Here is a 25,693-nt window from a genome sequence, read left to right as displayed (position 1 = left end):
ATAATGCACCCGATTTATAAAGTGCATGATTTGTTTGTTTTTTTTGTTTTTTTGAAGAGGGAAAAAAACAGATTTTGAATACCTTAGAGTTCAAAAATACAGTATTTTACATACAGTAAATATCAATATGCACAGTGTAATTTAATTTAGATGTTTTATTTTTGGGGCGGGGGGGACAATAGTTGGCAAGTCTTCTTTTTTTATGCTGTGTGAAGAGCACAATTTTTTTTTTCTAAACCAATATAGGTATACTGTATATCTAATATGCATCCATTATATATTCAGTATGAACACTCATCCATACATATCTGACTTGTGCATCGCCAAAAGCCAAATCTGCGCTTCATGTTGGCAAGTGGTTGGCAGACAGACAGTTGTGATTCTTGAAAATACAAATTCTTCTGAACAGTGGTTTTTAGATTGGATTTTTAACTTAATCACACCTGAAACATGAAGCATACAGAGGACGTTTGTGATAATAGTAGTAGTTCATCCATGCAGACGGTTCATTTGTCAACTTTACTAGACGGCTCCATGAAATGAGATCAAGGAACACTGCCTCATATCCCCAAAATATTACGACCTCCTTACGCCTCGCACCTGTCGGTGTGAGCTGATAAGATTGAGCCCTTAAACCCAGAACCATATAAATACGGTGCCACGTCATGTTTTTTTTATTATTTGGTGTGTCACTTGAGGTTGTGCTTTGTGTGCAAGCTGCCGCATGACGAATATGGTTTGTTCACATTGGTTTTTGTACTGCTAATGGCTATGCACAGTTTGGATTTAAAAAAAAACAAAAATACAATTGAAATTGGTCATCATGTTCTGACGTGTACGTAGTCCTGCAGTTATGATTTAGATGTATGATTAAAAAGATCAACTATGAATTCAACTCTGTCGCTGTTGCTCAATTCAAACCATATATCCCAGATAGAATGAAAAGAATTGGTGAATATGAAAACAAGTTTTGTTTGACTTTTGACAGAGGTGGGCAGTCCATCAGGATCAACAGACACCAGTTATTTGCTGCTGTAGTAACTCTGATTTGACGGACCTGTCATCGTTTTTTAAATGGTATTAACTAATAATCCATTTGTGCTGGCAATGTAATTCCAATTGATTATGAAACTGTCAAAATAGGCGGAAATGTTATTGTCAATCAAAACTTTTCAGCAGTCAAGAAATACAGTTTACACAGCCCTGTGAACCTATTTCTTAGGATGTAAACCAGCAATTGCGGAATGACATCGTTTTGTTCATTGCAGTTGAACGAATATACGGATATGAGTGACACAACCCAGATTTTCATTCACATGGTTCATACTGCAAAAAAGGAGCTATTAATTTATTATATTGATGCTGAACCATACTGGCCACCCGGTATCTCCCGCCACTTCACCCCCACCCTGGGGAAGATTGAGGTAGGTTGGCCTCTCGGAAAGTAGATCTCAGGGCAAAAATGTTCCAGAACCCTGATTCAGATCAATTATTTGGACAAGCACTTGTGGACTGACCCCTGGATATTTAAAAAAATTTAAGTCACCAAATTGTGAAATGTTTTGGCCATAAACACTCCTTACGCATATGCATGTTCATGAATCAGAGGACAGCACAACGACAATACAGTGCAGAGCGATTGTTTCCTACTCAGCGTCAATATACTATGGCTCCACAAAGACCTAACCAGAAACATTTTACACCTCTCCACTGAAAATATCCTCTCCTATGTTAACATGCCAGCCTTGAGAAAATGTATTCACGCAGATTTCTTTCTGTGAGATGATCACACATTCGCCCACCTCAGTGTCCTGTCAGGATGTTGCTATAGATATCCACAGCGAGTGCTTCTAGAAGGAGACGGCAGTGACTGAGAGCCAATGATGAGAGGAGGCAAATGAGAAAGATATGGCGGAACAAAGAAAAGACTGAGCCTTCCAGACAGGGAAACGGTGAACAATAATTATCCCGCCACCACTGAGTTTCCAAAAAGTGAGAGAACATGAACACGAACTGGAGGAGAAAAAAATGATGGAAGAGGATGAGCAGGAAAATGAGCCCTGCTACCTGTCAGTGCTTCAAAGCCTTTCCAGGCTGAATCCTCGTCTCGTACCCGCTCTCACCTTTTCAGCATCTCCACCTAATGAGTCAAGGGCCTTTAGACTCTCCCGACCTCACACCGCTCTTAAAAACTGTGAAACAGACTTATTTGAACTCATTGGTAGCAGCATGTTTTGTAGTCACAACTTGCATATTTGATACTGTCAAATCACCTGTGACTTTCAACAGATGGGAAAAAAAACTGTCATCGAACATGCACTCATGTACCTCACTCTCTTGCTCTCACACACCATCATAATGTCGTTCATTTGCAATGTTCCGGTCGAAAGCAGCAATGTCAAATAATATGATGAGAAAGCAAAATTCATCATGAATTGGTGACTTCATCAATTTGCTAGCTGGACTATATTGCAGGCGAAATCTCAAATAGTCACTTTCCAGGAGACCCTGAAAACCGGCATGTTTCGATGACTAACAATTGTACTATCGAAGAAAGCAAAGAATTTTCAACAGTTAAGATTGCTCCAAAAGGTGTAAAAAAAAATAACACCACGTGTGAACTGACTTAAGACCCGGTGTCGGAAAAGATATCAGCTATTTGATCTAGTCAGGTGTCATTCAACATCAAAATTGTTCTTAAGATGTCCGTAAGACATTCTGAAACAGTCTCCATTGTTTTAGTTGCAAGTAAAGTTTAAACATGCTCATTTTATTGAACCTTAGGAAAACGATATTGACCTGAAACTTTTAGAAAGTGTTTAATGAACACCGGGGAGTAAATTCCAGTTCCGGGGTAAGAACATCATCTGAGATTTGAACACTTCACAATCTGAGGAAATTTAACATCGCAACAGATGAAATTGGGCAAAAAAATAGTTCTTTGGCCTCAACCCCAAAAACAACCTTTATAATAAGTTTACACTTAATTCCTGAGGCATCATTTGCCAAAGTTTGCTCATTTTAATCTTGCTATGTCTCGGTGTGTTTGTAATGTTAAAGTAACCCAAATGGTGAATTAGATTTTTTGTGTCAATTACAACTTGGTTTTGGCAACCAGAAAGTTTTACCACTGATAATGTAGCAAAAATACATTTTGTTATTTAAAGAAATTAAATGTAACACTACTGTATCATAACTAAGAAGTTGCGAGAACAATGTTTTAAACTGCATGGAATTATTTAATGAATCCTCTAGTATGCCTAATCTGTAATTTGGAAAATAAAAGTATCAAAAAGTGGTTCTGCAAATTAGTAGGAAAAAGACAAATGAATGGAATGGAGGATGATGAAACAGTTCTAAGGAGATGTGGTGAGAAATTCAAAAACCTTTAGGGTAAAGTTGGTGGACAATTACTGCTCTATTTATTTAGAAAGTGAAGCAAGGGGTGAGACAGCCATAAGGTAACACCTGAGGTGAGGTTAGTGAGCCACACTCACTTTTATGGGAAATCAGGGAGCCATAACTTTGTGCCACTAATTATTAGACCCTGTGAAGGTGCTACACTGCCTGTATCATCAGCTCATGTTGCTAGGACTTTGATTTGTTCCTTCTACATTTGCGTTGAATGATAATTCTAAATTGGTGAAAATACATAAGCCTTAGGTTTTGAAGGTTTAATAGTTGTTGATTTTTGAAGAATGCTTAAAAGGCTCTAAGTGTTCTCAGTGCAGCAAAGGCCTTTTAAAATATTAAGCTTCTGTTGATTTGTTGTCGTTGCTTCTACATCTGCTCTTTTAAAATGGTTAGCATATTTTCTCTTTCGACAGATCATATTTGTTGTGATGGAGTATAGAAAATAGAAATTTGAACGTCTCCATATTCTGTTCACTTTGTGTCATATTATAGCCATTTGGTTACGCTCCTTCAAGTGTTGTAGTTTTAGGTTAGAGTTTTACCCAATCAGAATGCAGCTAACTTGTGTCACCAGGCTGTATGAAATCTGCCCAAGGCCTTCAGAATAAATAGTTGCGGGCACATAGATAATAGACAGACAGTTGCAATAGCCAATCAGATCACGAGTTGCAGACAGTGAGGCCAGCTAGAAACCCTCCCTTTGAAAAGGACATATACACGCTCTGTGATTGGATACTCAGCATGGCAGCACTATGCAGGTCAATCAAGTGTAGCTGTTTGGCTTTCTAGAGGAAAAAAAGAAGAATGTTTTTTGTGCTTAGTTAAGGGTTTTGGGAGACAGACGTGAGTGCAAGCATTTTATTCATGTGGGGTTTTTTCTCCATTTTCAACATGTTTTTGTCAATTTATTTCGTTCATGTACAATTCTGGTAAATAAATACAATGACGTTCTTATATTAATCTGCGATTTGTAATTTAGCGTACGATCTTGTTATAGCTTGCCTGCATTTGGTGGACTTAAACTGTGTGGACAAATAAGTTTAAATTCCCTTTTATTTTTATGTTTTGGCAGTATTATGTATAGTGATAAGTTTTAATTGCTGGCACGGTTTTATTGATGTTTAAATGCGTCGGAAAATAGCCTGTGTTGTGCACGATTAAGGTGTATGCTCGGTAACGCGTGCTTATGAGGGGTGTTTATTTGAGTCGGGCCACCACAGATATATATATATATATATATATATATATATATAATTTCTCAATCATTTTCGTGTGAAAATGTTTCTGCGATTCACCTGTGGCTGGTAGTGATGTAACACTGAAGCAAGCTGGTGAAATTTACTAGAAATGTTTTTGATCAGTTTCAATCAAATCAATCTCTGTAGTACCTGATTATTTATAGTAATGTATTAATGAAGAACTTTGGCGTCAAGGTGTGTGTGCATAATTGTGATCATTGGGTAGTTTAGGTTAGGTTGTGCAGGATATAGATTTCTATTTTCTATTGCCAAGACAGATTTTCTATTCTTTTCTAAGACAAATTCAAAACACTGCATTAGTTGTACATCTTTGTGTATCATCTCAGAGCAAAACACCCTGTTCAACTTAAAAGTTTTGTGACAAGAAAAAAAAAAGCCAAGACTGAGATATGGTAGTTGTTCTCAACAGTTGTATTTTACACAAAACACTATATATTTATAGTTTGGTGATTCAACTTCAAGTTCAAAATTTTACTGAGATAACTGTCTTATGAGCTTTGTAGAAATTAGTTTTCGAAAGATATTTTTTCCAATCTATTTTTTTACAAAAATTATCATTTGAGTACTTATTTCAACAAGTGACATAACTAAATTTTAGTGGTCCTGTTCAAATAAGAAAAAGTCCACTACAACTTTAGCTGGACACCCCATTTTACTGTTGTTGTTTTTTTTTTGTTTGTTTCGTTTTGTTAATTTACCTCTTGACTTTACTGTCATGTTTGTTTAAAAAAAAATTCAAAACAAAATCATCAGCATCATTTTCCTTGAATAACCAAGCATGATTTCATAATGCTACTTAATTTTTTTTATGTAGAATTACGACCATAGTCATCACAAGATGAATTCTGAATCCTTGTGTTTTCTTTTTTTTTTAACCTTCTAATCCGTGAAAAGCTGCAGATCAAAGATGTACAGGTCAAACGTTCAAAGGTGCTCGCAGATGTGAACATGTGAATATCCCACGTACCATGAATACAAATGAGCAAGAACATCAAATATAGATTGCAAGGTTGGTCAGAAGAATAGCAGAATATCCAGAAGGGGAAACGTGTGTTTACTTTTCAAGAACATTGTCATCATCCTGAGAGTTAAGTGCCTCAAAACATGTCTGTGCATTAGTGTAGGCATGGATTGACAAAGCCTTGCAACGGGCTACATGACAGCTTGTCCCTGTGGCCAAATAGCTGCGCCAAAGTGGATGGAAAAGCACTTAAAAAAAGAAAAAGATTAAGAAAGCAGCTTTCAAGTCGATTGATTTAACACCCTTGCAGTATTTTTGCTTTAATTTTTTGGTGTTCCTGCACCATAGTCAAGGTCCAGAAAATACCTCACATCTTGAGAGAAATCTAAATTACATATCAGGAAGATTTTTTTTTTTTTAATTTTATTTTTGGATGCTCTGTTGAATGTGCTCAAAGCATGACATTATCCAGCCGTTCTTTTTCCATATTGCATGTCCTCATTAGGGCTGCAGGTGACATCCCAGCTGGCGGGCATGATACAACGTGGACTGTTTGCCAGCCAATCACGTTATATCACATTAAATGCCACTGAAACCCAATGTTGTTTTCTTAGATTACGCTCACTTCTTTCGGAGACTATGTATGTGTGTTTGTGCTAAACACTTTGGTCACTGAGTTGAAATAGCAAAGAAAGAAATGAACATTGGTATAGTGTACAGATTTATACATCAAATCATGCCAAAACAATCTCTTTCGGTCACTGGAAGTTTTTGACAGGGCTTTATCTGCTCATTTGTAGAAAAGTATTGTTTTTTCTTTTTTCTTTTAAGACTGCGTGTTGCAGTACTTGTGCAAACAACAAGGAGGTGCCACTGAAATTTTAGGCTGTCTGAAAATCATGGATTTTTCTTGAGCTGTGTAAATGAGAAGACAGATTCCACAAAAACGGGTCCACGAGAAGAGGTTTTTGCAAAATTTGTAATATAAAATCATTATACAAAATATAAAGAGGTTCTTACATTGTGGATTAGCCATTGGTCAGACAGAACACTTTGTTTTACATATTGTGTTTATTTTGCATTTTAGTGCTGAATTCAAACTTGAATTGGTTAGCCATGGGTGCCAAGATTGTGAGTGATGTTAAAGGGAGATGTAAGAAGGTGATGACTTTGGAAATGAAGCCGAAGATAATCAACTACGAATAAGGCATGCACATGTGCATGGTTACCCTCGCTAGCATAAGTCACATCACTCCAAAGGTAAATCACATTCATTTTTCATTTTTCCTTAATATATTTTTAATGTATAATGTTATTTAATTATATACATATGTATTATATATAAGTAGTATACTATACTATTTTGTTGCTAATTTTTAATATGTATAAAATGTTGACGGTTTTACCTGGGGTTTTGCACGCATTGGCTAATTACTACAGGTTTCTATAGCCCGCCATACGACGATTTCGCCTTATGATTCCAACTAAGGAACGGATTAATGTCGTCTGGCAGGGGTCAACTGTACTTAAAGGGACACTGGGCAAAATTTAGACCGTTTTTCAAGAAAATAAACAAATACAATTATTATAAATTTAAAAAAAATTGCAAATGTGTTCTTAAAGACAGGTAGTATGATTTAAATATAATCCAGTAATCTAGATCTAGTTATCATTAAACTATATTACATGGGGGGTTGGCACTCCCCCAGAGGTCACCATGTCTGTTATAGCTACGGACAGCAGGAGGTACTGCATTTACCGTAATGTCCCTAAAGCTCCCGCAGGCATACGGAAAAAAAACACATAATTATAGCACTTTACCTTCGCTCCCTTTTGAAAGAATTATTTGTGGGTACAGAAATAACGGATCACAATTGTCTTTAGCCTTGTACTTTTTTGGGCGTTTTTATTTATTTTTATTGGACTGTGAATTTCTTCTTTTTTTAATGTCAATCCAGAACTCTTTAGCAACATTGCATGAGCCAATACATTTTTCGCACAGCTGCACTTTAACACATGCGCTGGTTTAATCGCGATGTCTTTACAGTGTAATGGAGCGTGATATTGATCATGAACCTTGCTGTTCTCTGGCCATCTTTATTCGTAAACTGCCCCCGCTGCATCGAAGGAGGAGGGTAAAAGTAGTCTGCAGTGCTGGCACACCGTCCTCCCACCCCATGCCACACCCCTCGAGTCGACATTGCTAAGAGAGGTTTGGCAATGCTTTACCGGACCACACCTCCACCAGCGAGACGTGAGGAACGGCGTGACTTCATCTCGTCAAATTGAGCGCTGAGAGAGAGAGGGAGAGAAAAAAAAGGCGCCAGCGTGCACGCGCGTGTGCTCGGGTTGGTTTCAAGCACTGTGGCCGTTTTGAAAACTAATGACACATTCGATTTGTTTTACAAAGCATTTTGTTCATCAAAACGGTTGCACAATAAGCGTTTTCAGGACCGTATTTATCTCTTATCTCTGTTATTTTTTTTCTCCTTTGGATTAATTGAATAAAAGCACGCCAAAGGAAGAAGTGTGTATGAAAGGGAGACAGCGGCTTGTATGTGAGGAAAGGAGGCTGGGGAGGGAGGGCGGTACGCATGACATCATTCCCTCAGTCGGTGCTCGGGCTCGCTTGTGGTTTCTCCAAGTGCGCACGGCGGCTGGTGCTGAGGGAGCGACTCCTGGCGAACGCAAACGCGCGTTCTAAACAACCTGCGCTGGGCTGGATCTGAAGTAGATATTGAGCTAAATATACTTAACCTATTGATTTAATCCCGCTAGAGGAACTGGTGAACACACAGGACCTGTCGCTGGGACGCACACTTTTAGACGCATGAAAGAATAAGAAAAGAAAAAAAAACTCGGGGAATACTGCTTGTTTTAAACATGAAGATGTGACGGCTCATACGCCAGAAACAGAAAGGAACTCAGAGGCTATTAAAGGTAAGGATGCTGGCACGCTGTGCACACTTTTGCACCCACGTTTATGGATTTGTAATCTCGGTCGGGGAGTCCGATTTTTCTTTCTCACGCAAATTTGACCACTAAGGCATGTGCCCATTTGCTTTTGCAGAGCGCAAGCCGTAAGTTAATATCGAAATCCCGCACTCGTAGCGCATACGCATGGGAGTTGAAAGGGATTCGAACGTTTTGCGGGCGGTCATTTGTGATATTATTTTAAACGGATAGTCATGTGTCCCCAACATCGCGATAATTCTGCAGGTGTCCAAATACGGGAAGGAAGCAAACCCCCGCGGACGCGGTCCGAAAAAGATTCTTTCACCTTCTCGGCTGCTCCCTACCACAAAAAATAAATAAATAAAAGAAAAAAAGTAACGAATATTCAAGACCCCCCCCCCCCCTTCCTCCGCTTTTCTGAATATGAAGCATACAGTATTTATGACTTACTTGAGCATAGATGGATGTATAAAGTGAAGAGGTGTTAATAAAGGGATTTGAAAACAGAAACGCAGATAACGATTTCTAATCAATTAATTCCACTGATTCGCTTTCCCAACAATCTTTCTTTGGATCTTACTACTTCCTTCACCTTCAATGTCTGTATAAGAGGAGCCTCAGGTGGACATATGTTGGACTTAAGCGACTGTGAGGTGTACATCCCAGACCTCAAAAAATAAAAAGGTGCACCGAGCTGTGTAAAAGAACTTGGGTTCCTTTCTGGGTCTATTTCAAATGAGGGATGATGCCGTGCAGATGCCCTTTGTTGCACTTCTTGACACATGAATGATGAATGATGTATTTTGAAGCACATGAAGAAATCTACTGTTTGATATTGCAATGACAATTTATTGTGTTCATAATCATACATTTTTACCTCCACTCATGATTATATATATATTAAAAAAAAGGTAAAATAGAGGGCACTTCATCATTATTCTTAAACAAAAAAAGATCGTATAATAATCACACCTTTCTTCATGTTATTCTGTTATAACAATGAGTGCCTGCAAAGCTCATAAAACCCAAAGAACAATATCTTGCCGCCACCCCTGTTGTTAAAAAGAAAATGGCTTTATTTATTTATTTTTTTCTCCTCTGGAGCTGCAGTAATTCGGTTAAAGCTTTTTACAGTGCCTGGGAATGGCTCACAGGCTTGCAGCGCAATGTAATGTAATCAAATTTATGTTGTTGCTGTGTGTTACAATTTTTGGTTACGCTCTGTCTCGTGAAAATTTCTTAATTCCCCCACACAAGGCGTCCCACCAGAAACATCTCATTGCTATGGTGCCCAGGAGGAGGCATCCAAGCAAGGCATACAACATCCACCAGTGGATTAGTATGCTCACTCCCTGCCCGCCTGCGCCCAACCTTCCTGGAAATAGTCCAGCCCTTTCTAATACATTCTATATTCTGACTTATGCCACCTCAGATTTATTCTGGCAACCAATCATACGCTGCTTGAGTTTTTTTTTTTTTTTTGCTTCTCCATATTTCACTTTCAATTACACCAAAAAGTTTGGCCTCCTGCAGCGAAGTCATTAAAATGTGGGCAAGTGATGATGTAATGCATGAGATGGCGTTTACACACCATGAGATGCCCTCCCTCTGGTTTTTCTTTGTGATGCATGTTGTAATGCGCACAAGCGCCACCGGGATTTTTAAACTATGATTTGTTTGATGTTATAGCCTCAGTTTGAATTATAATTCTGGCGATCGCTCAACCAGGGATATGTCTACTTAAGTCCTCTTGTTGCTATTAAGACGTGGTGCCAGACAATGATCACCACGACAGGAGGGAGTCCATCACTGCTGCCTTCGCAGAGAAGCCTGTGGACGGACAGCCATTAGTGTCCTTGCAGACTTAATGGAGTGGATATGTTTTATGAAGCGTTTCCTCTCCTGGCGTTATGTTGGTTATATACTTTTGAAATGTCTTTCTTCTCTCGGATCCGAAGGTAGTTTTTATTCAGAACCTTTGGCTTTTAGTTGTGTGGCTTCTTGGTGCAGCCATAGTTTGGGGTGACATTTTCCAAGCTGGTTGAAACCAAGCATGTTTCCACCGTTCACAATTCTTGACTTGCCATCAATCAAGCAGCCACTCTCTATGTATGAGATGGGTGATTGGAGCGCATGCTCAAGTATCCGTTGTTTTCTCCCGCTGTAATGCACCTCAATCATGCTCACCTGTCAAACGCTGGACAGTCAAGATTGTTTTGGGGCCATGGTGGAGGCCACGACTGTTAAAAATGCCTCACACACAATGTCAGGCATAGTAGAGCATGCACGCACACACATGTAGCGTTATTGCGTCTACAATATGAACTATATGTCATGCTCTGCGGTGTTATTATAGAGCAGTCCGAATGTGTGGTCATTCCATTTTTTTGTTTTTGTCTTTACGCTATAAATTGAAATGGAAACAATTCGGAGAGGTATGGCAAAGCTGGTTTTATGTTTTCGTTGGAGGCCAGGGTGGAAGTTGCTGAGCTAGCTACATTCACAGAATAACATCAATAATGTTGAACATCCTGCAGTTGGTGAATTAGTAGTTGCCCCCCCCAACACTGGAAAAAATTAAAGTTTTTGAGAAAGGAGTTGTGATGGTGTTTTTTATATCTGCTGGTAGCAGGTTGCTACCCTTGTGGATTGCTCCACAGTTCCTTTATTTTCTTATGGTAGTCTTCTCCTTCCGACTTTTCCCTTCAGGGGTCGCCACAGCGAAGCAATTTCCTCTATCTTAGCCTGTCTCATGCATCCTCTTGTCTTACTCCAACGATCTTCCCTGGTAGTGAATCCTCTTTCACTACATTTATAAACCTCCTCTTTGGTCTTCCTCTTTGACCTCCTGGCCTGGCAATTCAAAATTCAGCATGCTTTTATCCATATAGTCAGTATTTTTCTCCAGACATTTCCGATCCATCTCGGTCTGGCCTCTATGATTTTATCTCCAAAAACTCTAACATGCGCTGTTCCTTTGATGTATTCCTTCCTAACCCTATCCAGCTTGGTCACTCACAAAGAGACCCTCAGCATCTTCATACTTGGAGGAAGCAGAGATAAAGATGCTGAGATCCAAGCAAAGAAAACATACAAACAAAATGACACAGAACCAAATAAACCGAATCAAGCAAAGAACCGCTTTAAAACAAAAACTGTTTAAGACACACTTCCATCAAACTGTTCTGTTCCGGTTTGTTTTACCATTGTACAAGTATTAGCTTTTATGAAGCTAAGGGAAGCGTAGAAGCGTTTTTTTTTTTTTTTTGCTTTGTTTTTTTTTTTTTTTTTTGCTTTGTTTTGTTTTTTTTTTTTTTTTTTTTGCTTCAAAATATCTAAGTTTCACTAGAACCGAATCAAAGTGTCCCATCTTGAAATATACCTAGATCCTATTGAAATATACATACGTAGATATGTATCAAATGATCTTTTATTGGAGATTTATTTTTTGGAGGCAATGGCACATTTATGGTAATGACAATGAGATTCAAATGCATTTAAAACTGGGAATAAAAGTCTCTAAATGATCTGTACCATATTAAATGTAATATAAGTAAATGTAACATGTCATTATAACACACTTTGACAATTCCCTTTACCAATAAATGGACAACCATGGATTTTGCATTAAGTAAGCGATCCAAACAGTGGTACAGAATTGTACCAAGAAAGGACGTACAGCAGAAATGCATGTTCATTGTATTGAATGATAGTGCTTGCTGGAAACAGTTATGAAGACCCTAATGTCAAAATCTAGAAGACCACACAGAAAGAAGAAAAGGTTTGTTTATGGCCACAGAGCTTTGTCAATGTTTACGGTGTACTAGGAGAGATCTACAAGCTTGTTAGTCGTCACCTCCAGGTGAACAGCACGTTATTATTTCCCATTATTTATTTTTTTTTCCTGCCTTTGGCACAGCTGGAAAATGGGAGCCAAACAATGTCAGTCTCTGAATTTCCTATTTTATCCAAACCTTGCTTTTCACCATTTCAGCCATCTGTCAACATACAAAGGCTATTTGTTTTAGCCCATATTACAGTCAGGGTAAATAAACACAGTTAAAGGTCCTTGCTGGTCTGAAAAAATGCAGGAAGGAACTCTTGTGGCGACTTAGTTTTAGTTAAATATTACATAAATTCTCAAGTAAAAATCAGTTATATTATGTGATAAAACATTTTGATAGCATTCTGTCCTTCCATGTCCAAATATGCCATATTCTCAAGTAAAGCTTGTCAGGAAGCATTTGGTCCTCAAGTCCATCTGCAAATTTTTCCAGCAATATTTTAAAATGAGCCAAAAGAAATTGTCCTTGTCCTCTTTGAACGATTTGTCATTTCGAATTACTCCAACATAACTACTTGAGAGAGGTCTTGACGAACAGAATGAGGCCACAAACTGCACTATTCACAACCTTCTCCATGAACACTGATCTGGTTCAAGATCACTGGAAAGCCTGACACTTTAATGGATTTGATGTGTACACACTTGCCTGGAACATGCTTAGATGTCAAGAAGAGAGAGCACATGATGCATTTCCTGGAAAGGAACAATAACTATAAACCCTAGCTTTGTTTTATGAAGTTGATTGTTATGACAATACACAACTATACATTCAAGTTGAAACTTGGTATTTTACTTCCATGCACGCACAGAGAGATACATTTATTTGTGTATATGTATGCGCTGTATATGTGTATATGTACATACACTATATTCAACTACGACGAGCATTCAATGAATAAGGGGAATTTTTCAGTATAAGGACTTCTAATACAAATAAAAGCTTTTTTTATTGCTTTATATATATAATATATATATAATATATATATATATATATATATATAAAAGTGTGTGTGTGTGTGGATGCATCTGTTTCTATGTGGCTTGAAATGTTAGTGCAATGTTCTAGGCCGCAAAGGTTACTGCTTACATGGTTTCTAAAGCTCGATATAGACCTGTACAATAGTTGCTAGTATATTATGTTTTGTTGAAAGACAGTATGTTGTTGGTGGTTATAGTCAAGGGTAGCAATATGTATTGGCTGGTTATAGAAGTCAAGGGTAATATCTCAACGCACTCATTATGCTTTATTATGCCGTGGAAAAAAAAATCAGTTATCACACTGTCCATGTCAAAACATTTTGAAACAGCCTTTTGTCATATGCTTGTTTTTCGGCGTCACCAATGGCACACCGTGTTCTGTATCATGTGAAGGAAAGCTATCAGTTCAGAACCAGAAATGTACATTATAGCCTTTGACTGTTATCAAATACACATTTATTGTCAATCATCTATCTGTTGACTACCCAAGGTTGACAGCTTTGAGTTTCTCAAGGGAAAGTAAATCCTCACTCTGCGTAAGAATAAATCGTAGATCAGCCGATTGCCTACACAACGATTCAATAAAAATGGTTTCATTTATCGTTTATATGTGCTGGACATAAATGGATGTGAATAGCAAGATGCACGTCAAACTAAAATGCACTCTGGAATGCATCATTTGGAATTTGACCCTATCTCGTATGAGTTCAAACAGCAAATCACGTATTTTTGCTTTGTGAAGAGCATACAATTGAAAAAAAAAAAACCTCCATGTGGGAGAAAGATGTAAATGTCCTCAGCTGAGATTCCTGCTGCGGGTTATTTGCATGTGTAGCCATCAGCCACCCCATGGGTTTTAAGTCTTGAAGGTCACAGTAGCATTTCACATTCCCTCTTTCTCTTATCCTTTGCTTAGGACTCCCCTTGAATTTTTTTGGCCGGATGTGTCCTGCCAGGTTGGCGAGGATGATGCCTCCAACAACAAGCAGGAAAGACAAAACATTGTCTTGTCCTGTTTAGCCTGCATCATAGTCAAAGACATCACAAACAATGAATGATTCATACAGCTGGAGAATCATTTATGTTTAATTCAATTTGTACTGTAAGACGTCAGTCAGGGAATATAATCCCGGTTGTGGGTGTGTGTTTGAGGGTGAGGGGAAGGAGGAGGTGTTATGCAATATCAAGGCGCAATTAAGACAGATATACGCAAGCGTTGATGATGTCCTTGTACGTTCCTTCTGCAGGGCCTAATAAAACCCTCCTAGGCTTGCATTGATCTCTCCCAGAACAATCCATTTAGACTGAGTGTGCCTTGGCCATGTGGGGCCTCTTCAATTATTAATGGCAGAATGCTGTGCAAGCTTCCGTTGAGATGCAACAATGTGCTCTAACAAACCTGTGAACAGTGGTTTGCAGGAAAGCAGAGGAGGCAGAAAAAGACATGTATGACAAGATGCTGGTAGAGGTGTTCTTGAAAAGTCACGAGGGTTCCCTCCTAGCACAAGAAGAGTGCTACAGAGTGCTTCCTGGTTGAGTGAGGGTTACATATTGCATCCACTGGCCAATAAGGTAGCAGTTTACTAATGAGTATGGATGTATTCTCCAATACAGCAATTTCAAAACAGAAAGATATGATACTGCATCGAGGACCTGCGAAAGTAAGGGAGGAAGAACATCAAAGATGAAAGCAGGAAAAATAACATCTGAATGTGTAATAAAAGAAAACAGCGATAGCGGCTACATTGAGGGGCGTTGGAGTCTAAAGGGAAGTGAAATGGCATGTCGAGGAGGCTAGAATTATAGATGAGAGAGGAGAAGGGATGACTGGAAATGAGGCAGCGATATACATCTAGGAAGAGGATTGCGGGATGGGACTTTTTGAAAGCAAGTCATGAACAACTATTGATCACATCAGTTACATTTGCTTTGGTGCTAAGTGAAGATGTCTCAGCTTGGCTGCTTGTAGGCTCATCTTGGCTCTTCTGCTGTGCTAAGGCTTTGTAATGATGTTGTCTTGAAAGGAAATTTACTGTACCTGTTCCAAGGGGGGAACGGAAATAATCTCATTTGGAAGTTCAATTCAATTTTTTTACCCATACCGCTTTGTGTGGTACCATTTTGGGCCACATACCAAGGCTGTTCAATCAGAGCTGCTCTACATATGATAAAATACTTGCTAGGGTTTCTTTATCCTGCTGTTAGAAAATGTGCACACAGCTCTCATAAAACCAGACAGATATGCTTTACCTGATTTCCCCTGGTGTTCATCACTGAGCTCAGTTTGTGTCGTTCGTTAATTCCCAACACCTTCTTGAGCTTCCACTCGTCACCCACTCAAAGATACAAATATCTGATCAAGTGGAGATGACTACAGGTTTTACTGTACAGCTAAGTGACTTTTAACAATACACTTTATTACTGGATGTGTGTTTCTTTAACCCTTTCATGACCTTTCTTTTTTTTTTTTTTACAGGAGCTTATATGTTTGTCTAACTCAAAATGAAACACTATTAGTCAAAATTCCTTTTTTTTTTTTTTTTTACAGGAGCTGGTTTCTGATACTATTGGATAGATTCCTCTTATTGAATAAAAAAATAGTGTCCAAACTTAGGACTGAAATTACAGCCTGGAATACAAAATAAAATGATTTTGTTGGTAACATTGTTGAAACCTCGAAACATACTAATATTGTCGGCTGTCACTATCAAGTCATTTTAAAATCAACATATATATAATATTTTAAAGCCAAGAAAAGACTGAATAGAAAAATTCCAAACATATTCATAGTTGAACTATTTGTATCGTTGACTTGGTTGACTTTTTACTCAACCCTATAATAATAATAATAATAATAATAATAATAATAATAATAATAATAATAATATATGAATACTACAGGATAATATTTCAATTTAACTGTCATTATAAACGTCATTTATTTCAGAAAATAGAAATCAGAATTAAAGGAAAATAAAGTGCGCTGTTCATTTAGTAAAAGTCCAGTGAGAGCATTATAAAGACCATAGGGGTTTAATCAGATGAGCTAAATGGTGTAGCAGCATAACTATTAGCTGTTGATGGTGTACCAGAAAATTTTTGTTTAATTAGTATGGCTTTGTTTCTCGCCACTTGTTGTTTTCTGGAATAGCTACACTAAGAATTTATTGTTTGTCCACTGTCATTGATTATTGGTTTCTAGTAATTGTTTTGCCTAGGCTTGATTAACAAACCTGTGTTGTCTCCAGAGGCTAGATCAAAAGCAGGTTTCAATGGCAGGGGGGGATGCAAAATCCCTGCTACTAATGGGGGTGTTTACTACTATTACAGTAATGATTAAAAAGGTGGTGGGATGATGGTCAAGTGAGGCAGGGAACAAAACCCTTTCATATCATTATATTATGTTATTGTGTTGTACACCTAAAAACAATTAAAAAAAAAAAACATAGGCAAAATAAAAACAGCAAAATTCATATTCACGTTAAATTCGGCTTAGACTCTCAGTTTAGTAATACCTGATATAGAGTAGCTGAAAAGGAGGTGGCGTTGCGCTTTGGAAATCAATACACTGCCTTTTTTGTTTATTCTTAGGGCTGTGATTGTACTGTGTTTGCATATTTACACACTTGTCGTTTTCTTATTTCATAGCATTACTGTTGCAATTGGATCTCCAACAGAAGTGGTGCAGAGACACCCTTTGGACACATTCCATTGTTTCTGTTGTATAACACAAGTCCTACATACAGTAGTATGTAAAATCTGCAATGAACATTTTGTCGGTATATGTATTGACTCAGTTTGCTTCTTTTAGACACATATTGTCATGCAATACATGTCGTGCTGGAATGATTATATTTTATTTGTCAGAGTTACTTGTTTGTTTATATTTGACTGAAGTCATAGAATCCCAGCCTGGTCCTTGTCATTACTAAAGGAAGACAACAAAACTAAAAAGATGCGGTTTGTCTGTGTCCTGGAGTTTGCTTTTGTTTTTTGCAGATTCACCGTAAACTAGTTTACATTTTACCTCAAACCAGCTGTGGTGGCAGGAGGAGAATGCTGGAAGGAAGAAGGCTATTTAATTTATTTGTGCTGTCACTTTGCCTGGGTGAAGAGTCAGTGACAAATGGGAGCTGGTTGTTTATGATGCCTGGCTAAGTGCTGGCAGGGCTGCTTTTCTCTGAGGTAGTTGGCTCTTTGTTTAATTCACGTTGTTGGACTCCGCATTGCATGCGGTCTAGTGTGTGGCAGGCCGGCTAATGAGAGGTGAACTTATCTGCTTCTTATTCTCCATCAGCCTTCTCGCTCCTTTCTCACGCTTGTTACTCTTGTTGTGCCCCCCCCCCTCCCCTCTCTCTCTCCTAGCCTCTTTTTTTCATTTTAGTCACTTCAACTTCTTGCGTGAAATTTAGTTTTGGAAGACACAAGTAATGAATGTTTGTAAAGTCCTACACATAATAATTGGGTTCCTTTTTCAAACATCCTTAAAAATCCTTATTCTGTTCACTTCCCCGAGCAGACTACATTCCATAATCAAGCAAATAATAAAGTAGGCAATAAAACAAAAAAACGAAAAAAAAAAGTCATATAGCAATTAGGGCAGTAATAGTAAACCACTAATAAATGTAGATGAAAAAAGTAGATGGAGTGGACATATGACGACGATATTTTGCATATGAGTGCAAAATATTATGAATTTAGCGGCTTTCCTGCACTGTGCAAGGTTTGTAAGATCCATGTGTGCACGCGGTAAAATGGCCGGTGATGAGGCAGATTAGTGTGTTAGGGATTTGTTTCGAATCCGGATGGCCTGTGGGTAGAAGCTGTTTGCCAACCTGGCAGTCCTGGCCCTCAGGCTCCCGTGGCATCTGCCTGATGGCAGCAGTTCAAACAGGTTGTGTTGTCCCTGATGAGGTTTTGTGTCCTCCGTAGAACCCTGGTGTGGTAAATGTCAGTGAGGAGAAGGCTGCTCCACAGATGCGCTGTGAGGTCCTGATCACACGCTGGAGAGCCTTCCTCTCTTGTGCTGTACAGTTGCCGTGCCGGATTGTGATGGAGGTGAAGTTCTCGGCCTTGGGAAAGGTTGAAAAGCAACTTTGCGTTGTAATAATTGTATATGATAAGGAATCATTTCTGAGGAAGAGACCTGCAGTGATTTAACATTTAACACCATCTACCTCAGTAATGTTTTCTTGCTTTGACATAGAACATTTGGATAAAGACTGTCCAAGACACCATGACCCTTGCTGTACCACAATGACGTCAGATATATTATTGGAAAAAGTGAGAATGGTCTTTATACGGATTGCTTGTCCTTGTACCGACCTTCAGTTTCTTCTTGAAAGACTCAGCCAATAACTCCAGTGACCACCCCTTTCTTGCGTTCTGTCACATCATTTTGACTTCTCTCCCACATGATTATATTCCACTTTTACTACTTTGAAACTTCAAAGTCACAGAAGAAGAAAAGGCATAGATTTCTTTTTTTTTCCCCCCACTGGGCTCCATTTTGTCTGAATGGAAAAAGGAGAACTCTCCCTTCCATCACTTCCTGCTCAATAAATCAGTCAGACCTCTGGTGAACCCCAAATAAGGCTGCCGATTTTTCAAAGCTGCCCTGTTCGTCACTTTGATTTATCCCCGTCACCACGCATACACTCCATTCAAACCTTCATAGAATGTGTGTAAGTAAGTAAAATGAGATAGGTCACTGTTTTCTGTGTTCACTGTTTGTAAATTAAAATAAGTCGTCGGTGGGCAGCAGCCAGGCTGAACACTCAAGAAGACAGACAGCAGACGGACAAGGTGAGCGGATCTGTCAGCCCTTCTGCCACTGACTAATGCATCTAAGGTTTCCTTCTCTTGTAAACCTTTAACTTCTGGTTTAAGTGATGTGAAGGAGGGGGAGGGGGGACCTCTGGCTGTCTGCCCATCCCCATTTCATGTCAATTAAGTAAATTTTTCCTCCTTAGCCTTTGTCCGTCATTCCCTTGCATTTCTTGTTTCATCCTGAGCTCTGCCTTAAATCCTTTCACTTAAATCCCTTGACCGTTATCTCTCCTTTAGCTTCACGTCGGCTTCTTTTCTTATTCCCCCGTGATAGTTTTCATTGTTTTTCCCTGGCCAAGTCACTGACTTGTTAAATCACAAGATAAATAATAATGGCAACAACATAAAAGGGGATTTAGGATTAGGGTTGTTATTTTCATGAAATTGTTTGCTTTTCGTGCTTTTCCAGGTCTCCCGAAAAGCACAGTAATGGTTAAAAATAAAAATAAAAAATTGGCTGTTTCACATATTTTGGTTTTTGTTTAGGACAGGCATGACATTTCCAGTATTTGACAAAAAATGTTTTAGCATCTCTAAAACTTTTTGTGCTTTGTAAATATTGAGTGGACATGATTTAAAACAAGTAGTGCTGTCAAAATCACTTGGTTAATCAATAACTAATTGATTATCCAATTAATCAAAAACTACAGTATTTCAAATTGTGTGCATATGTGTGTTTACTAATGTCATTAAGAGAACCAGTATTGAAGATTTATTTTTGATTCTCCATGTCAAATTAAACAGTTTGACATTCTTCCCAACATTGTTAGCACTTACTATTTACAATAGTTTAGAAAAAGAAAGTATTTCATTCTCTATCAGTCATACACTGGAATTACGACATGAATTACGATGTATCAATAATTCCAGTGTTTATTTTATGAGTAGCACATTATTGTCTCAAATTAATTCATTTAAAAAATAATGAACATTAAACATTCAGTTTTTTGAAAATCTGTTTTTTTGTAAACAGTTCCTCAAGAAATCAAAAGTGTAATCACATTCAGCTGTAGAGTATGTCCCCTACCAATTACCTTAAAATATTACCTTTAAAATATGTTTTTGACCTATTACAAATTTTGCACTGATAAACTTATACATACTGTGTATTTTTTAAGTCTTTGCTGCAGATCAGGAGTCGATTGAATCACTGTGAGGAGTGTGGCTTATCAGACATCATCATGTAATCTTTTTGAGCGTTGTGCCAGATTGTTCAGTCATATTGGGACCACACTGACTAATATCAATTAAAAAAAAAAAACAGTGAAACCACTGGATTAAAATAAGGTGTTGAAGAAAAAAAATGAACATTTTATAGCTCAAAATGATGCTGAATGTCCTCCGTGATGCAATGTCCCCATTTATCTGGGCTTGGGTCCAGCAACGAAGCTCTTCAATGTCTGAGCAATGGGGAGCTAGTCATGAACTGATGCAGCTTTGTTTGCACTGATGTTGGTGTATTGGACCACTACACTTTCAATCCACCTTCATATCACGAACACATATTGCATTTGTAGATACAAGCATATGTGCAAGATTGCAAAACTTGTTCAAAAGGCTTTAGGGCCAATTCCCTCTGAATAAAATCATGCTAAAATTAGAATAAGAAGAATCATCAAATTCACATAAAATTACATGTAAATCCAAAGTCAACTGAACTTCCTTGTTTTTAAAAGCTTCTCATGTACTGTCTGGAAATCCTCTGACCTAGTTGTCCATGGAAGTTGCACCTACACCTATCATTTTAGTGCCAAACATACTGTACAATGTCATTTGCTCAAGAGGATAGTGTTGACGATTATTTGCTAGATTCTGGACACAGGAATTGTTTTGACTGTGTAAAAATATACACATTTCAGCAGTCATCTCTCAACAGAAAATGTCTATACGATCCTCCTATCATCAACCTTGCAACTCTGTCCTACTTATTTAACTTTTAAGTAAAGGCAGCTATTGTTCAACCCTTACAATATTGGTTTCTATATACCTGGCAGCAACTTGTCAAATTGTTTTTTGAAAAATGCTACCAGCCTCGAGGTGCAAGTCCCACTTGTATGCACATTGTACTACACAGTCAGGGCTGAAGAAACCTTTTTGTATTAAAAATAAAACGTGCTCAACAGAATTCAAGCAGTTTCTCGAAATTCAAGTGACTTTAACATTTTAAGACTCAAAACGGGTTCACTAAAATTCAATACGGACAGACATACTGTAAAGGTTTAACCAGATTTGAAAAAGTAACCACCTTGTCAGCCTGTTTTTTAACACATGGACTTCCGTCATACCATAATCCCTCAAACAGTGCCCTTTGCTCTAATAGCTGCTATTTCAATTGCTTGCCTGATGCTTTTTCCACTTAAATGACTAAATGCCTTTTACTTCCCCTCCCAGGAAAAAAAAAAAAAAAGTATAGTAGCATTAAAGCTTCACCTACCTCACATCACAGAAGCTATCGTTCACACACTGCTGAATTCATTTAAACTTTATTGCTGGCACCTAGTGATGCATGTAAATGCAGTTTCCCTGCACCTTATTAAATATGTTCTCATGTTACATGATGAGGGAATCTTTTCCAGCAATTAGTATTCCTTCATTCCCATGCGTTTGTTCGGCACACTGTGGCTCCACATTTATGGTCCATGAAGATATACATACTTAAGTAGCTCTGCCTATCGCACCTCCATGCTTGACAATTTTCTGTATTTCACAAACATAGCCCTGTATTTTTTGTTTTTCTGAAATGACTTGTTTTCCCTTCTTATAAACAGTGAAGAAATCTGAATATTCACCATTCATCTATTTGCATTGTATGCGTGTGTACCTTCATGGTAATCTGTAGATGTTGACACCAGGGTGGACATCTGATGCTATGAAAAGTCACATTTTAAAGACAAGGAAGGACATTCAGTATTGATACAATGTTGCTGAACTGCAGTCAGTCTAGCAGTAACAACCGGCGAGGATGCGTGTTTGTACAGACCATCCAAGTTGATCTCTGGAGAGGTCTATCTTTTATTTCGTACACCTGTCATTATCTGTGAGACTTTGCCTAATGGCCGATAATGACGAGGGCATCTTTTCATAGATGACATATGCTTGTCCTCCACTGGACGCGCAGAGAGGATGCGGTGACTTGCCCTTCAGATTACCGGGCCTGACATTAATCTTTAAATGACTGTTGCTTCTTGCACAAGACTTCCAATCCATTAGCGGCTTCATCTTGAGATGGAGAGAGATTGCCGAGGAGAAGAAAGCAGGAAGGATGCAGGAAGTTACAGCTTTCAGTGTGGGCGGGGTGACAGAGAGGATGATGTCAATGACAATGGAGGATGTAGGAGAGACTCCACAGAGGCATCAGAGACTAATGGAGAGAATGTTAGAACGTACGCGTACGCATCCGTTCCATCTAACTTTAGTTCGGACCGATGGCAGGGTTCTTGTCCTTCTTTACTTGCCCTTAATGCCGTTCATCTCATCGCTGGATCCATATTTATATTAGTACAGATGTCCACGTCAAACATACAATTATTTATTTGCTCATCTCTTCGTTACACTCCCCCTTTGTCCTCCACCGCTTCTTCCTCTTTTTGGCACTCATCCCTTGGCACAAGTCCCTGTCTTCCTCCTTCCCCTGTCCTCTCTGCGCTCCCCCTCTGCCACCTCATCCCCCTGATCCCTCCCATATGCTCATCCCTTCCTCCCTCCCTTCCTTCCGATCGTCTCGCTTAAGCCCTCCTCTCACCCTCCTAACCACTCGTTTCTCTCCCTCTGCTCCTTCAGAGGTGAGCTATAGTGACTCTGACATCATTACCCTTGTTGTGACAGGTTTCATTTGTACCCTGTGGACCTATACATCAGCCTGAGTGATAGTCTGGGGCCCAGGGCCAGGGGTGCCCCGCCCAGACTGGGACAGAGTAACAGACAGATCGGCCCTTAAAAACACTCCAGCTAGGGCATACTACTACATATTTTTCTGCTGCTCCTTCTGACCTGTCCCATTCGATAGTTGTTGTAAACAGCTACTGAGTTGTGACTAATGTGGGAAAAAAAAAACACGTCTGACAAAGTGCCGGTTCGACAGGTGGTTTGTGAAAAGTGCTTCACTTTATGAAAAAGGAGTGGTGAGCAGCAATCATGGAAGGACACGGGGTAATCAAGTATGGCTTTTCTCAGTGTCAGTGCTCTCACACAGTGCCGGAACCATTCCGTATGCTGTGTTTTGCAGGCACACTTAAAATCCTTTAATTTTCTCAAATTGAGTGTGCCTTATCAGGTGCACCTTATGCATAAATGCTAAATGGAAGTTGAATAAAGTTTGCGGAAAAGTTTTATTTTCCCTTCATGTGCAATAATGCAATTTATAATCCGATGTGCCTCTTTGTATGAAAAATACCACACTTTCTACATTATATGGAATGTAAACTTTAGCAGTGATGTCACATTATACTTTCCAATTTTACCATTGTACAATACGTGCTTGTTCTTATCAAATCCGATATCAAGACACGATAGATGGTTATTCAAGTTAACAATTTAGAAAAACTGATTTTTAATTTAATCTTATTGAGAAAAACTGACTCAACAGATATTGATCTTAATTTGCCTTTAGAGTAGTCAATAAACTAAACCATGCATCTTTCAAAATGTCATATGTGCATCGGTTCATTAAAATGTCTACTTGCCCACTTGTTTTCATTTTAATCAAAACAGATTTATATTTCTACTTATAGTTCCTACTTGACTGTTGAAAAACATCCTGCAACTTGTATGGACAGCTGTGAACTTTTATCGCATTGCCATCATTGCTCCATAAAATCAGACAGTACATCAACAATGCATTGACCTGTGGTCATATTAACATGTGGCCTAAAAGCTCCCCACATCCTTTGTGGCCTGGCAAAAAAATAAAATAACGCACTTGAGTGTGGAGCTTTTAAATGCCCTTAGCTATACCGCTCAAGCCACAATGGAACATATCCACATTGTATTAATTCAGCAATTGGACCATTAGGGAAAAATCAGAGGCGCTCTTAATTTGACACAGGGCTTGATCTTTATGAAAAGTACTTAAGAGCGGGAAAGTACTTAAGAGCATTGAAATATCATGTGGATGACAAAAAAAACACAAAAAAATAGTGTGTGGGTACTTATTGATAAACAGAATGACTAAAAAACTGTCTGCATTTTGATAGACATCAGAGAACTAGTTGAATAGCCTTCAATCAGACCTTTTCCACACTGCCATACATTTTTCAGTTTTGTTTTGTTAGATTAATGTATGTTTGGTTGTATAGTTGTGTTTGCCCCATCTAAAACTGTAAAAAGTATGTTTGAGTTGCTTTGAAAAGTGCACTACAACTTGAATGTATTCTTTCTTCTTCCTCTTCTTCTTCTTCTTCTTCTTCTTCTTCTTCTTCTTCTTCTTCTTCTTCTTCTTCTTCTTCTTATTATTATTATTATTATTATTATTATTATTATTATTAGTAGTAGTAGGAGTATTAGTATTAGTATTAATATTAGTATATGTGAATTGTTAAATATAATAATAATAGCCAGTTGTAAATTATTTCAGCAATGTATTATGTTCGATCTAATGTCTGTATTTTCAGGAACGTGACAATAAAAAAACATTGGTACTCCCAAAATAAATGCATCCTCAAAGCTTGTCCAACAAGCTGGAATGTAATGATTTTTGTTTATGTGTAAAATATGAATGATAATATTAGTGTACTTCATTTAAACAAATGAAAAACACTCTCTATATATGTGTTTAAATGACTCCCAATTCCTTGTTTTCTGAGCGCACAATAATGCAGTCTAGAGGCAGGGATTTTTTTCCTGATACTGTATGAGTGCATATGCTGATGATATTGGTGTAAATACGCATTTTTGTGATAGGATAGTTACTGAAACATCTGCTTGTGTGGCAGGAGAGAGAGCTAGAGCACATTAATCATCCTGCTTTTTTTATTCCCTCTCATTCGCAATATGATGTAGTACAAATTGAAACCTGATTGATGGCTCATCTTCCAGTCTCACTTCCAAAGAGATGCTGGAATAAATCGACAGGCCAGTGACCCCTTGGGGTTTCCCCGGCTTGCCCAACAGGCCGTGCAGCTCAGCGTATTCATTGTGGCTCCCTTGTGGGATTCATATCACAAGCCGAGAAAGTACATCAAAATACCATGAACTCTTTTGTGGGGCTCCATCATAATGAACTTTGATTATTTTATTGCTATCCTATTGTGTGATTATTGCAAAAAAGAATGTAGGTGATTTGTTTTCACGATCAACCAGTTAGAACATGTTCCATAGAACAATGATTATTGAACAATAGAATAAACCTAATGCGGTCACATGATTATTCCTTTTTCATTTTTTAAATGAATGTTATATTAAATATGCTATGATCTAACTATGCCATGATCTTATTCTCTCTCTCTCTCTCTCTCT

At 38.3% G+C, this 25,693-nt stretch overlaps 1 protein-coding gene across 1 annotated transcript in view; it reads left to right on the top strand.

Annotated features, from left to right (window-relative positions):
• Window positions 1-8,263: 8,263 nt before the first annotated feature.
• ptprsa (protein tyrosine phosphatase receptor type Sa) overlaps window positions 8,264-25,693 on the top strand; it is a 216,680-nt gene continuing 199,250 nt past the window's right edge. Inside the window, exon 1 of the mRNA XM_088426524.1 lies at window positions 8,264-8,574. The gene's annotated coding sequence lies outside the window, so the exon portion shown is untranslated. The remainder of the gene's footprint in view (window positions 8,575-25,693) is intronic.

This window comes from Hippichthys cyanospilos, chromosome 10, assembly GCF_059441005.1.
Source record: "Hippichthys cyanospilos isolate Australia breed blue-spotted pipefish chromosome 10, RoL_Hcya_1.0, whole genome shotgun sequence".
NCBI lineage: Eukaryota > Metazoa > Chordata > Actinopteri > Syngnathiformes > Syngnathidae > Hippichthys > Hippichthys cyanospilos.
The sequence above is the reverse complement of the archived record's forward strand: the minus strand, read 5'-3'. Positions and strand labels throughout refer to the sequence as shown.